We start from the raw sequence: 16,705 nt of genomic DNA, 5'->3' as shown, positions 1-16,705 counted from the left end.
TATTTCTAGTTAGGATCTCACTCTTGTAGATACACATGATGGTGAGATTCACTGTAGTGTATTCATGTATGTACATAGGAAAGTTATGTGACATTTATTCTACTGTCTTTCCATTTGCTATCCCCCACACCTTCCTTTCATTCCCTAATGTCTAATCTACTGAATTTCTATTCTTCGTCTGTCCCTCATTGTGGGTTAGCCTCCACATGTCAGAAAACATTCAACCTTTGGCTTTTGGGATTGGCTTATTTCACTTAGCATGATAGTCTCCAAATCTATCCCCTTACTGGCAAATATCATAAAGTCATTCTCATTCTCCTTTATGTCCGAGTAATACTCCATTGGGTGTATGAATGAACAAATGAATATATATATATATCACATTTTCCTTAACCATTCATTTGTTCAAGGGCATCTAGGTTGTTTTCATAGCTTAGCTATTGTGAATTGAGCTCCTATAAACCTTGATGTGGCTGCATCACTGTAGTATGCTGATTTTAAATCCTTTAAATATATACTGAGGAGTGGGATAACTGGGTCAAATGGTGGTTCCATTCCTAGTTTTTTGAGTAATATCCATACTGCTTTCCAGAGTGGTTGCACCAGTTTGCAGTGCTATCATCAATGGATGAGTATACTTTTTACCCACATCCTCACCCCCATTTATTGTTACTTATATCCTTGATAATTGCCATTCTGACTGGAGAAAGATGGAATCTCAGTGTAGTTTTAATCTGTATTTCTCACATTGCTAGAAATGTTGAACATTTTTTTTCTTATATTTGTTGACCGATTGTATTTCTTCTGTGAAGTGTCTATTCAGTTCCTTTGCCCATTTATTAACCGGATTATTTGGGTTTTTTGTTTGTTTGTTTGTTTTTGGTGTTAAGTTTTTTGAGTTCTTTATATATCCTGGATATTGATGCTCTATCTAGGTGCAGGTAGCACAGATTTTCTCCCATTCTGTTGGCTCTCTTTTCATGCTCTTGATTATTTTCTTTGCTATGAAGAAGTTTTTTAGTTTGATGCCATTCATCTATTGATCACTGGTTTTAATTCTTGTGATTTAAGAGTCTTGTTAAGGAACTCAGTTCCCAAGCTGATATGTTAGGGTACTGGGCCTACATTTTCTTTTACTAGGTACAGGGTTTCTGGTCTACTGCCTAGGTCCTTGATCCACCTTGAGTTGAGTTTCGTGCAGGGTGAGAGATAGGGGTTAAACCTCATTCTACTACATATGGATTTCCAGTTTTCCCAGCACCATTTGTTGGAGAGGCTATCTTTTATCCAATGTATATTTTTGGCACCTTTGTCTAGTATGAGGTAACTATTTTGGAGGGATTTTTCTCTGTGTCTTCTATTCTGTTCCATTGGTCTTCCTTGCCTGTTTTGGTGCCAATACTGTGCTTTTTTTTTTTTTTTTTTTTTTTTTTTTGAGAGAGAGAGAGAGAGAGAGAGAATTTTTTAATATTTATTTATTTTTTTTAGTATTCGGTGGACACAACATCTTTGTTTGTATATGGTGCTGAGGATCGAACCCGGGCCGCACACATGCCAGGCGAGCACGCTACTGCTTGAGCCACATCTCCAGCCCAACTGTGCTATTTTTGTTACTATAGCTCTACACTATAATTTAAGGGCTGGTATTGTGATGCCTCCTGCTTTGCTTTTCCAAGGATTATTTTGGTTATTCTGGGTTTCTTGTTTTTCCAATGAATTTCATCCCTGCTTTTTCTATTTCCATGAAGAATGTCATTGAAATTTTGATGCAAATTGCATTGAATTTGTATAGTATTTTGGTAGTATGGCCATTTTGACAATACTAATTCTGCCTATCCAAAAACAAGGGAGATAGTTCCATCTTCTAAAGTCTTCCTCAATTCTCTCTTTAGTGTCTGTAGTTTTCATTGTAGAGGTCCTTCATCTCTTTTGTTAGATTGATTCTCAGGTTTTATTTATTTATTTATTTTTGAGACTATTGTGAATGGGATGGTTTTTCTAATTTCTCTTTTGGCATATTTTCATTGAAGTAAGGAATGCAATTAATTTATGAATGTTAATTTTGTATTCTTCTACTTTGCTGAATTCATCTATGAGTTCTATAAGTTTCCTGGTGGAGTTTTTTGGTTCTCCTAAATATAGAATCTTGTGGTTGGCAAACAGTTTAAGCTCTTCTTTTCTTATTTGTATCCCATACTTTCTTTTCCCTAAAGTGCTCTGGCTAGAGAGTCAAGGACTATGTTGAATAGAAGTTTTGTGAAATAGAGTATTCCTGTCTTGTTCTTGTCTTTAGAGGGAATATTCAGTTTTTGTTTAGAATGGTGTTGGCCTTGGGTTTATTGTATAAAGCTTTCACAGTGTTGAGATATGTTCCTTTTATCCCTATTTTTTTCTAAATGTATGCTGTATTTTGTCAGATGCTTTTCTTTATCTATTGAGATAATCATGTGATTCTTTAAGTCTATTTATGTGAATTACATTTATTGATTTCCACATGTTGAACCAACCTTGCATCCCTGGGATGAACCCCACTTGATTATGGTGAACTCTCTTTTTAATGTGCTTTTGGATGTGATTTGCCAGTATTTTATTGAGAATAGAAGTTGTGAAATAGGGAATATGTTCAGTTTTTCTGAACTATCTATGTTTGTTAAGGATATTGGTCTGAAGTTTTCTTTCTTTGGTGTGTCTTATCTGTTTTGGGTATCAGGGTGATATTAGCTTCATAGAATGTGTTTAGAAGAGTTCTTTCCTACAAAAGTTCTTTTAAAATACATGTGTTGAGAATGTTTTAGTCACCTGGGGTCTTGCCTTTTATTATCTTAATGGTACTGAGGAACAAACATTTTTACTTTTTTTTTTTTTTTTTTTGAGACAGGGTCTAAGTTGCTTAGCAGCTTACTAAGTTGCTGAGGCTGGCCTCAAACTTGCAATTTTGTTGGAATTATAGGCATGTGCCACCACACCTGGCATTTTTGCCCTTTATGAAGTCTAATTTTTGAATTTTTAATTTTATGGATAGTGTTTTTTGTGTCCCCTTAGAAATGTTTGCCTACCCCAAATTTGGGAAGATATTTTCCTATTTTTAAAAAAGAGCTTTAAAAGTTTAGATCTTTAAGAGTGGGTGTATGATTCATCTCAACTTAATTTTTGTGCACGCTGTGAAACAGAAGTCTAGGTTTTTCTCCATATAGTTTTCTAATGCCATTTTTTGAAAAAGTTATACATTTCTTAATAAATGACCTTGGATCTTTTATCAACCATCAACTGCCATATATTGGGGAATTATTTCTAGACTCTTTGCTGTTCCATTGATCTATGATCTGTCAATAGGCCAATACTCCACTGTACTTGTTTACGATAGCATAAGTCCAGTTGAATAAGTCCTCCAACTTTGTCCTTTTTTAAGATTGTTTTTTATTAGCCCTTCAAATTTCCATATGAATTTTAGTATCAGTTTGTTGATTCACTTCAGTAAATTCTCTTGGTTCTTTGAGATAATATTGAATCTATAGATCAAATTGGAGATATCCCCTTTCTCCTCAGCTGCAGATATTTTCATTATGAACTGATATTTACTTTTACCAAATATTTTTAAAGAATCTACAGAGAGAATGATATGGGGATTGATTCTTCATTATTGTGACAAAATTTTTAAATTGATTTTCTAATATCAACCTGCTCTTGCTATTGGATAAATCCCATTTGCTAAATTTTGTTTAAGATTGTACACCATATATTTTTAAAACTTTTGAAATTTGTTGAGATAGGCTTTATGAACTGAAGTAAATGTTATATGATAAATGTTACATGTATACTTAGGAAGAATGTATATTCTATGTTTGAGGGTGTGATAGTCTATAATTAACAACTAGATAAGTTGGTGGATAGTATTTACTTATGCAATATCTTGGGTTTTTCCCATTACTGAAAAAACTGAGCTGAATTTTCCAAATATGATTGTGAATTTGTCTATGATTTTATTCTGTTAACTTCTGATTTATGGATTTGGAACTAGGTTCTTAGCTGCATATAAATTTAGATAGCTTTATGGTGAATTATTAATATGAAAATTTGTTATTAATATGAAATCTCCCTTTTTAAGTAATACTCCTTGCCTTAAAGTCTGCCTTCTCTGATAATAATATAATCTATATGCTTTGTTTGGTTAGTTGTTTGCATGACGTAGTTAATCAAACTTCTCATACTATACTTACTTTTGCTCTCATATCTTTGTGTGTATCTTATAAGCAGTATATAATTGGATCATTTTTTTAAAAAAAATCTGACAGTCTATGTTTTTTAATAAGTGGTTTCATTTACCCAAAATAAGAAATAATTAAGTTGAGTTGAAGTCTATCATATTGCTATCTGTATTCTTTTTCCTTTCTTTTCTTCTTCCCTTCATGCCTTCATTTTTTTTAATTAATGATGAGTTTTAATATTCCATTTACCTTTTTTAATTTTCTTTTTACTATCAGACCTTTCAGTTAATAATAGAATTTACAAAATGTATAAATATCACTTTCACAAATAATACAAGAATCTTATAACAGCTAATATCCACTTAGCTCCACAAACATATTTCATTACTTTTACATATTTTATTTCCTACCTTTGTTACAAAGGTAAACATCTGTCATGATAGAAAAGACTAGAAAAAGTAGTTTTTTGTATTTACTCAGTACGATAACATGGGATTATTTTCTTTCACCCTGAATAAATCACTTTAGGATTTCTTACCATGTTGGTTTGCTAAGGATGAACTTCACAGTTCTTGTTTATCTGAGGATTTTCATATTTTCTCACTTTCATATTTTGAGGTGCTTTTTGTTGTTATTTTGTTTTTGTGCAGAATGCTAGGTGGATGGGATTTTTTGTCAGCTTTTAAAAAAATTTTCTTTCGGCAATTTAAAGATGTTAGTTATCCCATTGGCTTTCACTGTCCATAGAATTTTCAGAGATCAACTATCAACTTTATTGTTATTCACCAAGAGATATTAAATTCTTTTTTTCTAGCTGTTTTTAAGATTTTCTTCATATCTCGGGTTTTTAGAAGTTTGCTTATGATACATTTAGATATGGTTTTATTGTCCTGCTTGTGATTTGTGAAGCTTTTTGAATTTTAACTTTATTATTCATTAAATTAAGAAAATTCTCAGTTATTATTCTGGGGATTTTGCTTATCTCTTTTCTCTTTCTCTTCTCCTTCAAAAATACCCAATTGTACATATGTTAGACCTTTTGCCTGTGCCCCATATCTCTTACTGTGTTTTTTGCCTTTCTATTATTTTCCCCTTTTGAATTCAGTTTAAATATTTTCTATGACTATCTTTGAATCTAGATTGAATCCAATAGTTCTTAATTTCAGATATTTCAACTTGCAGCTATAGAATGTCCGTATGATTCATATTTGTAGATTCAAATTCTCTACTGAAGTACTCTTTTCATGTATTTTGTCTATCTTTTCCTCTAATTTAAAAACCATAATCATTAGAGTTATCTTGAAGTCCTTTCTCCAATATCTGGTAATCTCTGGGTCTGCTTCATTTATTGTTTTTTCTCATGGTTACTGGTAGTTTTTTTCTTTTTCTTTTCCTTATTATATGCATGTCCAGTGGGTTTTTGTTGTTATTTGTTTTGCTTTTGTCTACCAGATATGGTGGATAACACAGTGAAAGGGCTCCATATGATATTTCTCTGAGTGTTGAATCTTGTTCTGGTAATGTCTACTTAAATTTGTCCCTTCTCATATTGTGCAATGATAGGAGTTCATGGTCCTTAATCCTACTATTTGACCTTTTTGGAGTCTCCATTAAGTTCCTAGGCAGTCCTAAAGGTTTGTAATTCTACATTTGGCTAGGCCTAACTCTGTATCCCTATTCCTGGGCAAACTCTGTGATCTCTGACCAGTTCTCAGCCTTTCAGAAACTCATCTCAGCCTAATCTTTGCTGGAGTCTTCCCCGTATTTATATCAGGCTGCAGCACTGTGGGCTTTGGGCGCCCTGCAGGTTGGTCACACCTGCCTGGTGGCTGCTTGTCATGCCCAGCACCAGCTGGGGGAGAGGCTGTCTGGTTTGTGCATGGCTGCAGCAGGCGGCTGGGCTGGGCGGTCTGGGCCCTGGGCTGGGCACCAGCTGCTGTTTTTTCTCATGGTTACTGGTAGTTTTTTTTCCCCTCCTGAGGGAGGGGAAACAGCTTTGAGGCTGAGACTAAGGATGAGCTGCAGGTGCTCACAAGGAGGAAAACAACAGAGAGTTGGGAAAAACTAAAAGGGTTGTGAAGAGTGGAATAGCATATTGTTCACATCATTTAATTTTGACACATGCTTATGTTCACCATAAGTGAAAATGAGAATCGAAGTGCTTGGAATAAGTAGAGCTTATAGCAAAAACTCATTTAGTAAAAATCTTATTAAAATGTTATCAAAAGCTGGGGATGCTTTAAAATCTGATTAAGAAAGTTTGAACGATAATAATTAGGAGTGAAGTCCCAGAGATATTCTGTGTTGGTGCCCCTTCCCTTAAGGAAAGGGCCAAAATGAATTCCAGTGAAGTTGGTCCTTTTGTCTCCAAAATAAGAGCGGAAATTAATGACTTTGCCAATCTGCCATTGCCAACCACTGCAGCAATAGATGGACTTGCACAAGGTGGTGATCTTAAATTGGCTCAAGCCTGTGATACAGGAGTAGCAGCTTCCTCTGCAAAAATGGGCCTTGTTAAAACAAAATTGGCAATTATTCCTGGTGGAGGGGGAACTCAGCAATGATCACATGCCATCAGAATGTCCCTGGCCAAGGAGCTCACCTTCTTTGTGGGAGTCTTTGATGGCCAGGAACAGAACCAGGAGGCGGATGCTGTCTACAGAAAGACTCTGGACCTGGCAAGAGAGTTTCTACCTCAGGAACCTGTTGCAATGAGAGAGGCAAAATTAGCAATTAATCAAGGAATGGAAGTTTATTTAGTAACAGGATTAGCCATAGAATAAGCATGTTACGCTCAAACCATTCCAACAAAAGACAAACTTGAAGGTCTTCTTTCTTCTAAAGAGGAAAGGCCCCCTCACTATAAAGGAAAACAGAAAAAAAAACATTAGTTTTTACAATGTCACTGTGATAAAAGTACTTCTGAAAGTATCTTTCAGATCCACTCTGATGCTTCAGCACATGGAATCTCAATGACCAAAGTGAAGAGCAAGTAACTCATATAGTGTGTTAAGCATCTGGAATGGACCCATATGTGTACTTCATGCCAATGTGTATCGTGTTATATTCACTCAGATTTATAAAACTAGCAGTATATATTGTCAAAAACAAATTTAAAGTTTAGATAGATGGGGCCGGGGCTATAGCTCAGTTGGTAGAGTGCTTGCCCAGCATGTACAAGGCCCTGGGTTCAATCCCCAGCACCACCAAAAATAAATAAATAAAAAATTAGATGAATGTTTTAAAATAGTTCCTGCATATGAGGTTTTCCATTCTTAATTTTTTAATGTGAATAACGTATATATTGCACATTGTAGGGAATAATATTGATTATTGATTGTATGTCTATCTACTATACTGCATTAAGAAAATAAAATAACTTCCACATATCAAAAAATAATAAATTCACAAATTGATTTTCAGATTAATAGACTATTTCAGTGTGTGTGTTGGGGGGAGATCCCCTAGGTCAAAGACAGCATGAAAACACAAATGCTCAGATTTTCTTCAAATGTTAATTAAGAGTGGAATAGATAAGCCTTGTCATCTCATTCCTCCTTGAGTTTGTTTTGTTTTGTTTTCGGTACTGGAGATTGAACCCAGGGGTGCTTACCACTGAGCTATATCCCAGATCTTTTTATTTTTTATTTTGACCCATGCTGTTTACAGAAAGACCCTGGACCTGGCAAGAGAGTTTCTACCTCAGTTGTCCAGGCTGCTTTTGAACTAGTGATCCTCCTGCCTGAGCCTTCCATACAGGAATGTGCCCTGTGCCCAGCTCCTTCTTGTTTTTTGATGAATGTGAAAAACTAAAGGAATAAAAATTAGGTACCTTCACGAAAATGGACATACACATAAAATTAAAGTTAAGGAGTCCTATAATTCCTGTTTCTCCTACAAATTACCTTAAAAGCAATTCAAATATGAAGTAGGAAACTAAAATAAAATAAGACAATTCCTGGGTAGGAGCCTAAATTGAAATTTTCATGGTAGAAAAGCTGTTTTATGGTCTTAGAACCACAATTTATTTTTGTTTCCCTCATGTTAGAAGGAACAAAGAAGTTTTTAGCAAACTCTGATTCCCTAATACTTTATTGCTATTCACTTGACATTGAAGATAAAGTTATTAAAAAGTTTCTAAAGTACATGCATGTGGCGGGGGGAGTGCTGAGAATCTGTGAGGTACTTTTAAAATTGGGCTTATTATGGCCAAAACATTTATTACATCATTAAACATATATTGAATATTTAATGTTCAAATAATGGAGGGGTGATGAAAATCATTGTTCTTATATTCAAGGATTTATTTTAATTTTGTGGGAGGGGTAAATAAACATAATCATGAAAGAAAGCAGCCACTTGCTCCACTACAGTGTTAGGAAAGTTCAAGGAGAGGGATGATTTTATTTGTGTGGGTAGAATGAATCAAAGTTTTCAAGAAGGCAGTGGTGTCAAATTTGGTCTTAAATTTTAGGTAGAATTTTGACTATTGGAAGAAACAAAAGGATAGAGTGTACAAGATAGAAGAATCACATAGTCAAAGAAAAGGAAATAGAATAATAGAGGCCCAGTTTGCCTGGAAATTAGAAATAATATTGGGAAGGTAGTGTCAGTCTGTTTTTTGTGTCTGTAACAAAATACCCAAGACTTGGTAATTTACAAAGAATGAAAGTTTATTTAGCTCATGGTTCTGGAGGCCAGGAAGTCCAAAACATAATTCTGGCAACTACTCAGGGTCTGGTGGGGACTTCTCACTGCATCGTAAGATGGCAGAGGACACTACATGATAAGAAAGAGATAGCATGGTAGCTAGGGCCTCTCTCCCTCTTTTATAAAGCCACTAATCCAATCAAGGGGCCCTACCCTGATGACCTTATCTAATCCTAATAACAACCCAAAAATCCCATCTTCCCATGGGTCCCCATAAACACATTAATTTGGGGATTGTTTCCAACACATGAACTTTGGGGAGACACATTCAAAGCAGAGCAGTTATTGTGTGGGGTCTCCCTTTTGAGAACTTAATGCCAGATGGAGAATAAGCCAGAGGGGACCTATTGTTGATCAGAAAAGCACTGTAACTGGAGCTCAGGAGTATTCACCTGGCTGTAAAAGAAAATATCGAGACCTGAGGGTCAATACCACATGAGAGCTTCCAAACACCTGATCTTGGACAATGTAATAAGTTCTTGTAAAATTGTTTATTTAATCTAAAAGATTGTCCTGAATTCTGAAGTTGAGTACCTTACACATTATTACCATTGTTTAAATAGTCCACAGAAAAAAATATAAAGTTAAGGTGTGACTCAGCTGTCGAGTGCCTGCCCAGCACACATGAGGCCTGCCCAGCACACACACAGTGTTAGGTTTGATTCCTAACATTGAAAAATAAACAAATAAACAAATAAAAACCTTAAAATGTCTATAGAAAAATGAGTGATACTTGTGATCCTCCTGCCTTCAACCTCCTAAGTAGCTGGAATTTACAGGCATGTGCCACTGTGTCCACTCTGTCATCGATATTTTTTTTTAAAGAATGTTTTTGTCTGGCAAAATTTGAAGTTAGCAATCCCATATTGGTCCTCAAACCCTTTTTTTTTTTCTTCTTTTTTTTTTTTTTTTGAGAGAGTGAGAGAGAGAGAATTTTTAATATCTATTTTTTAGTTTTCGGCGGACACAACATCTTTGTTTGTATGTGGTGTTGAGGATTGAACCCGGGCAACACGCATGCCAGGCGAGCGCGCTACCGCTTGAGCCACATCCCCAGCCCTCAAACCCTTTTCTGAAATACCACAGGTGAGAAAACCAGAAACCTAGGAACTACTAGCACGGGGTAGGGATTTGGACATGGGGGGGATTGGAAATAATGTGAATAGTCTTAGATAGAGTGGTAAAAAGGGGGCTGAAAGGAGGAAAGATACTGGGAGGGAAATTAGAAGAAGAATAGAAGTTCATTGGATTAGACAAAGGGGAAGGAAGGAAGGGAACGATGGGAATAGGAAATACAGTAGATTGAATTGGACATAACTTTCCTCTGTTCATATATGAATACATCACCAGTGAAACTCCACATCCTGTATAATCACAAGAATGGGATCTTAATTAGAATAATTTATGCACCATGTATGTGTACTATGTAAAAATATGCTCTACTGTCATGTATGTCTAAAAAGAACAAGTTTTAAAAAATAGGAACAACCATTTGGCTATGGGAGTCAATGAAGGACAATTTCAAGGGTGCCACTGATAAAAAGAGGGAAATTGGGAGGATCATAGTCTGGTGGAGGCAGAATGGGCAGAGGCTGGTAAGGAAGATTAGTTTTGGAAATATCATGTGGATGACCCTGCAGGACAGCTATTTAGAAATGTCCAACAAGCAACCAAGCTACTAAATTGTTAGTCTAGAACTCATTAGGAGGAATCATTTATTAATAAAATAACAGACATTTATTTTATACTTCTATGAGCCAAGCACTAATTTTATGGTAAAGAGATATATTTACATGTCATTTCTATAGACTCCCTTAGAACTGTCTTCATTAAATATGTGTTATTTAATATTTTCATTAGATTATATTTTGTTTTGTGATGCTTTAAGCCTGTAATTCAAAGCAATACATTGCAGATTCAACAGTATTCAAATTTACAATTTATCCATAAGATTGCAAATGGAAGGAAAACAAAGGTTAAAAAAATAAGTTTATTAGTGTATTAGTTAGCAGAAGCTACAGTAACAAATAGACCAAATGTGTAATGGCACAGCACCATGAAAGTTTCTGTCTTGGTCACAGTTTCTCTCTTGATGGACACGTTAATAAGCTGGTGAGATGGCTCTCCTAAGGGACACAGGCTGAGAGAGTTTCCACCTCATGATTTCTAAGGTCATTCTGTCACATCCATCTCAACTGGCAAGCATGGGTGATTTGGGGCCTTGAAGTGCAACACATTTTTACTCACACTCTATTTGCTAGGACTCAGTCACATGAACAAATATAACTGCAATGGCAAGTGGGAAGCACTGCCAAGCTTTGTGTTCAGGAAGAAGAGGAAATGGATTTTGTTGAATAATTAGCAGTCTGACATAATTTGCATTAAATAATCTGAGAAAACAATTAAGTTCTACTCCATAAGACACTTAGTAATGAAGAACATTTTGATATCAATGAATAGAATCTTTAGCACTGCTCCTCTGGAAAGTAGTAATGGGCACTTAAAAAGAATTTCTATTCAAGTAACCAGTTGTGCCATGCTTTAATAGAAACAGAAAACTGTTGAACTCCTATAACATTGTTTAGAGTCCTTGCAAGGATATGATTTTTTTTTTTTTCCTAGCTGAAAAGCAATCTCAGCTAACTGACCTGAAATGGTGGGAGAGAGGAAACTATTCCAGTATTGATATGTTTTCTGTAAGCAAATCCTTGATGACCTTCATCTTTGTTTCTAGGAATATGTTCCTCTTTTATGTGTTTGTGGTCCTGAATTTCTTTTACTATCAGTTCTTTTTTCTTCAAAATGGTCCTAAAGTGACTGCATCCTTCCTTTAACCCTTACTTAGCCTAGGAATACTCATCTATTTCCAAAGACTTAGACTGTAAATCTCATACCCTTTAGCTGAGTTCTGCATTTGAGCCTGAATTGTGTACTTAGAGTAGCACATAGGAACTCATTTTCAGTAATACATCACTTGATATTTATATTTTATGCATGAAATATAACAAGTTGGTTATTCCTATCTTTTGATTACCCATTAAGACTAAATTCTTTTCAATTTAAGATCAAATATCTTTAGTGGGGATATTTTCCTCAAAGTCTTACGGTTATCAACAGCTCTGCTTTGATATTTCATTAAAACCAATATATTGTTTACTCTGACATAGGACTGGGAGAGGGATACCTTCAAAAAAAAACATTAGGATTCCATATTTTAGCTCTGCTTTAGGTTGTTCCTAGGTAAGTGGTGTAGTCTCTCCAGTAAGTAGTAGCAATCAGGAGAGAAGCTGAGGTGGAGGTAATAGGGATCATTAGAAAACTTTCACAGTGATACTGAATTAGCTCACTTTTGTGGAATTTTTTGCTTTGGTCTCCTAGCATCAGAACACTCTTTGGGCAGAATCCTAGAATAGCTAGGAGGCAGGGTTACACATCCCACTGTGGAAACTAAAGGGGGCACATAATCTTTTTCTCTGACAGCTGGGCCATCTGCAAATATTCTTGCTAAGGGCTTCCAACCTTAAGGGAGTGACACAAAAATGCAGGATGCATTTGCAGCAGTGGGGTTGGTGTAGGGGGCTATCCACCGTTTAGAAATGACTTCTCAGATGGGGGTCTCTGCAGAGTATCCTATAGTGTCCTCTTGGCTGTGCTCCAGGGTGCCCAGCATTCCATTTACTGCTCATTTTTTGGACCTTGTTCTTTGGTTCTGTAGTAGCCTTATTTAAAAACTGCTTTCTGCTTATCGGTCGGGGTAAATTTCTGTTGTTTTCATCCAAGAATTATGACTAACACAGACATCAACTACACCTAGATATTTCCATTAAAAACAACTGTTTTTCTTTTGAAAAAAAATTATTTGTCAACCAGAACACTTCAAAAATTAAGAAAAGCAACCCTCCCCCCTCAAAAAAATTATAACTTCATCACCCGTAATAAAACCATTGTAAAAACAATTTTAAAAAAACCATTTTGTTTGGGTACATACCCTCTGGCCTTTTTCATGGGCATATGAATATATTCTTTCTTTCTTTAGCTATAAAAAAGTAACATGATACTATGGTCAACGTGCTTGTCACACATGTTCACACACTTGCATCCTGAACTTGCCTGCTCTTCGGCTTTACCCTCAGCAGTACTTTCTCACATCAGCTCAGACATAGTGAGCTGGCCAGCTGAGTGAAAAGTATTTGTCACACTTTGTTTCTTTTCCTTTGAACTCTTTTCCTTTTTTTTTTTTTTTTTTTTTTTTTGGTGATACTGGGGATTGAACCCAGGGCTTTGTGCATGTGAGGCAACTGTTCCTCCACTGAGCTACATCCCAGCCTATTTATCACATTTATTAAAATTGCCTTGAGTAAGTAAATATATGTGAAAGTCATATAATTCTCAAACACAAGAATTTATGTAGAATGAGTTCAGGTAAATTATTGGGCCAGAACACCAATCTAGCAGAGTAAAACATATTCCTCTGCTGGGTAAGAGTCCTCAAACACCTACCAAGGCTATCTCATTTGGTCATATGCAAATAAATTAAAAATATTTATGTTAAAAGTGCTAGAATCCAGAATTTCCAGAGAAAGTTTAAGGTGGTGCATACTCTTCCAAAGGAACTCAACATTTGACTAGAAATACAATAATAATACTAATTCATGAAGAATTATAGAATATATGTTTGAAAATAGATCAATATATGTAAGAACAAAGGACAACTGCCATTACAAAGCAAAGAATCTGAGGGGACAATTTTGCATGCATGCTAAAGATTATGAATATCATTTGCAAATAGCAAATACATTGGAAATTCTTATAAAGTCTGATCTCTACCCTTCTATCCAAATATATTTAGTACCCTTTCTTTATAGAGGTGCAATACAACCCCAGATGAATTAAAACAAATTAGTACACTCTAAATTAATTGCTTTTTTTTCAATCTAAATTGTCTTTAGTCACATTCTTATTCTATGGCTCCTCATCCCATTATTTATCTTGAAGGCATTTTTTTAATACAGCTATATCTTAATACTAAAAATAAGACCTATACCTCTGGTTTTATTCCTGGTAAACTATAAACAAATTTTCCTCTTATTGCTACCTCCAAATTATTTTTAATAAATATATTTAAGGAGCTGACTCACAGAATTTTTAGTGATTCAAAACAAGTGTACAGGTGATACATTTATTTTCTCTTTCAAAATAAATCACCTTCATGCTGCTTTTAAGATTTCTGCGATTAGCTTAATTTTTAAAGTCACATATTATGGACATCTTCATCTGTCTTTTCTCTAAGACCAATCTATTGATATGGTACTATTCAATCAATATGTTTTTTAAAAAACGTTCAATGTTTTATTAAGGAAAAGAAAATTAGGAATAACTTTTTAGATCCTGGGTCTCAACATTCCTTTGCTCTTCAAATCAAAATTCATAGTATTCACATTTGTTACCATGGATTTCAAAAGAATAATCTACATTTCTAAAAGCTATTTATATAGGAGACAAAAGAGAGTATAATTAAGCTGGAGTCTTTCCATATCATTGTCTTTGGGGTCCAAGCAGCAGATCCATAGTGTAGGTGAAAGAGTACTATGGCTAGGCTCCAGTATATGTGCTTCAATTGAAGAACAAAAAAGTTGAACTATGAATACATTAGCTTGACTTATGAGAAAGTTGCTAACCAAAGGGTCTCCATCATTAGAGACCAGACAAGAGAAAACCATCTAAAATGGCAGTAGCAATAATGTCCATATTTATAAAAGAGTACTTTTCAACACATATCAAAAGAGACTAAGAACACACATTGCTTGTGTCTTTGAGAACAAAATGAGCTGCTCATTTGTCTGGAATGATTCTTGATGGAAAATATTTTGGAACATTTCCTTACTTGAAAGCCATCTTTTTTTTTTTTTTGAATTGTATCTCATTTATTCTCCTCAGTGGAAATCAAGCCATTTCAGAAGTTAGAGACTATATCTTTTATAATCTAACCTTCTATAATCTATATAGGGTCACTCATTGAGGAACTCCACCTGTTCCTATTACATATCAAAATTCTACCAAGATTCCTTGATATAGGGCTTCTTTTCTTACTATATTTTTTAAAATGCAGACTCACTCAGGACATTTGTTGACTACCATAGTATGCAATAGAATTTAATTTAAAAACTGTAAATTAAAGAGCACTTTTTTTTTGTTTAGTCAAGTCTTGTAGGACAATCAGTTAACTTTAGCTAATCTATATTACTATTTCTTTCTGATAATAAAAAATAGACAAAAAATCATATTAAAACTTTCTTAGGAATAAACAAGAAAATTTCTTCTTTCAAAATATGTTGGAAAATGGTCAGTACTCAAAAAATAATTTTGTGGCAGGGGGTGGGTAGGTGGGAACTTGATCAGAAGGACTTGACCACTGAGCCACAACCCCATCCTTATTTTGTATTTTATTTAGACACAGGGTCTCAGTTGCTTAGTGCTTTGCTTTTGCTAAGGCTGACTTTGAACTCACAATCCTCCTGCCTTAGCCTCCTGAGGCAAAAAATACTTTTGATGGTTCAGCTTCTGTGATGATTGACATTTAAGGAAGCCTTCCTTCAAATTTTCTAACACTAATACAAAAGCTGTTATCAAAATGTATAAAGATGCTTCTAAAACAAGTTAGATTTAATATTTTGATTTGGTGATCAGTTTATGATATTTTTTACAATTTTGTTTCCATACAATGTTCTTAATGAGGGTTTGGGCTTCCAAGTCATTCTCTTCACTCCTGGTACACCAATGTGAGCTCTTTGCTTCTGTTTAGCAATGCTGGAAGCCTGCACATCTCTGTACTTGATTGGTTGGCTTTAAAGGGGTTACTCCTCTGGAAAGGCACTGTCTCACATCATGTTGCCAGCAGTGTGGTCTCAACTGTGATTAAAAGTTTAGGTTGAAGATGAGCATTTATCCTGAAAAACTTTAGGATTCTTGTATTGTAGGGATTTCACACACCATATTGACTTAAAGTGTTTCTGTCATTAAAACCATCTTAAACATCATATCCAGAAATAACAACTGACTCAATGGCAAAGATGTAATTCCCTCTTGTTTTAAAAGAAGCGAATACAATTAAAAATTTTCAACTACACAAATAGCCTTCATCAAAATTAACAATATCTGAGGATGAGATGTCAGCTAATCCAAGAAATCATCCTATTTATACTTAGATGAAATAAAACAATGACTTTTAATTTTTATTTTGCATTTCCCAGCTACTCAAACATTTGTCAATTTTCAAATTCATTATTTTACCTGAATTTACTGAATAAAATGCTTGGTTGCAGTTTCATCAGCTTGCAATTATTAGTTACTACAGATTCTTCCCCAGTGTAAGGATTCTGTTTTATTTATGTTCGGTAGCTCTTTATTTCCTCCTAAACTTTTTGTTTGAGATCGACACTATATCAGTGTTATATAACCATATTTTAAATTTGTAACATGCATACATACATACACGTTTATCTCTCCCTTGAACCCATGATCCTGAAAATTAAACACAATGTGTCTAAAAAGAAAAAAGTACCTCGGTGTGTAGGGAAAGTGTAGACCTGTAGAAAGACACTAAAATAACAGTTGTATGGCATAAGAAGGTAAAGATGTTATCTGTCCTTGTTGATAACAATCCCCGTGATTTATTAACAGCACAGGCAGCCAATTTAGCAGACAAACCAGGTCCTAGGGTTGGCCATTAAGAAGCTGGCAACCCAAAGGAAATTAGGACTATTTTAGTTTCCTAAATTTAAATTTTAGTT

At 34.9% G+C, this 16,705-nt stretch overlaps 1 pseudogene; it reads left to right on the top strand.

The window, feature by feature from the left end:
- The first annotated feature begins 6,420 nt into the window (after window positions 1–6,420).
- On the top strand, window positions 6,421–7,096 carry LOC143394780 (methylglutaconyl-CoA hydratase, mitochondrial pseudogene; annotated as a pseudogene).
- Window positions 7,097–16,705: the final 9,609 nt, after the last annotated feature.

This window comes from Callospermophilus lateralis, chromosome 3 (genome assembly GCF_048772815.1).
Source record: "Callospermophilus lateralis isolate mCalLat2 chromosome 3, mCalLat2.hap1, whole genome shotgun sequence".
Taxonomy (NCBI): Eukaryota; Metazoa; Chordata; class Mammalia; order Rodentia; family Sciuridae; genus Callospermophilus; species Callospermophilus lateralis.
This window is presented reverse-complemented; position numbering and strand designations above follow the sequence as displayed.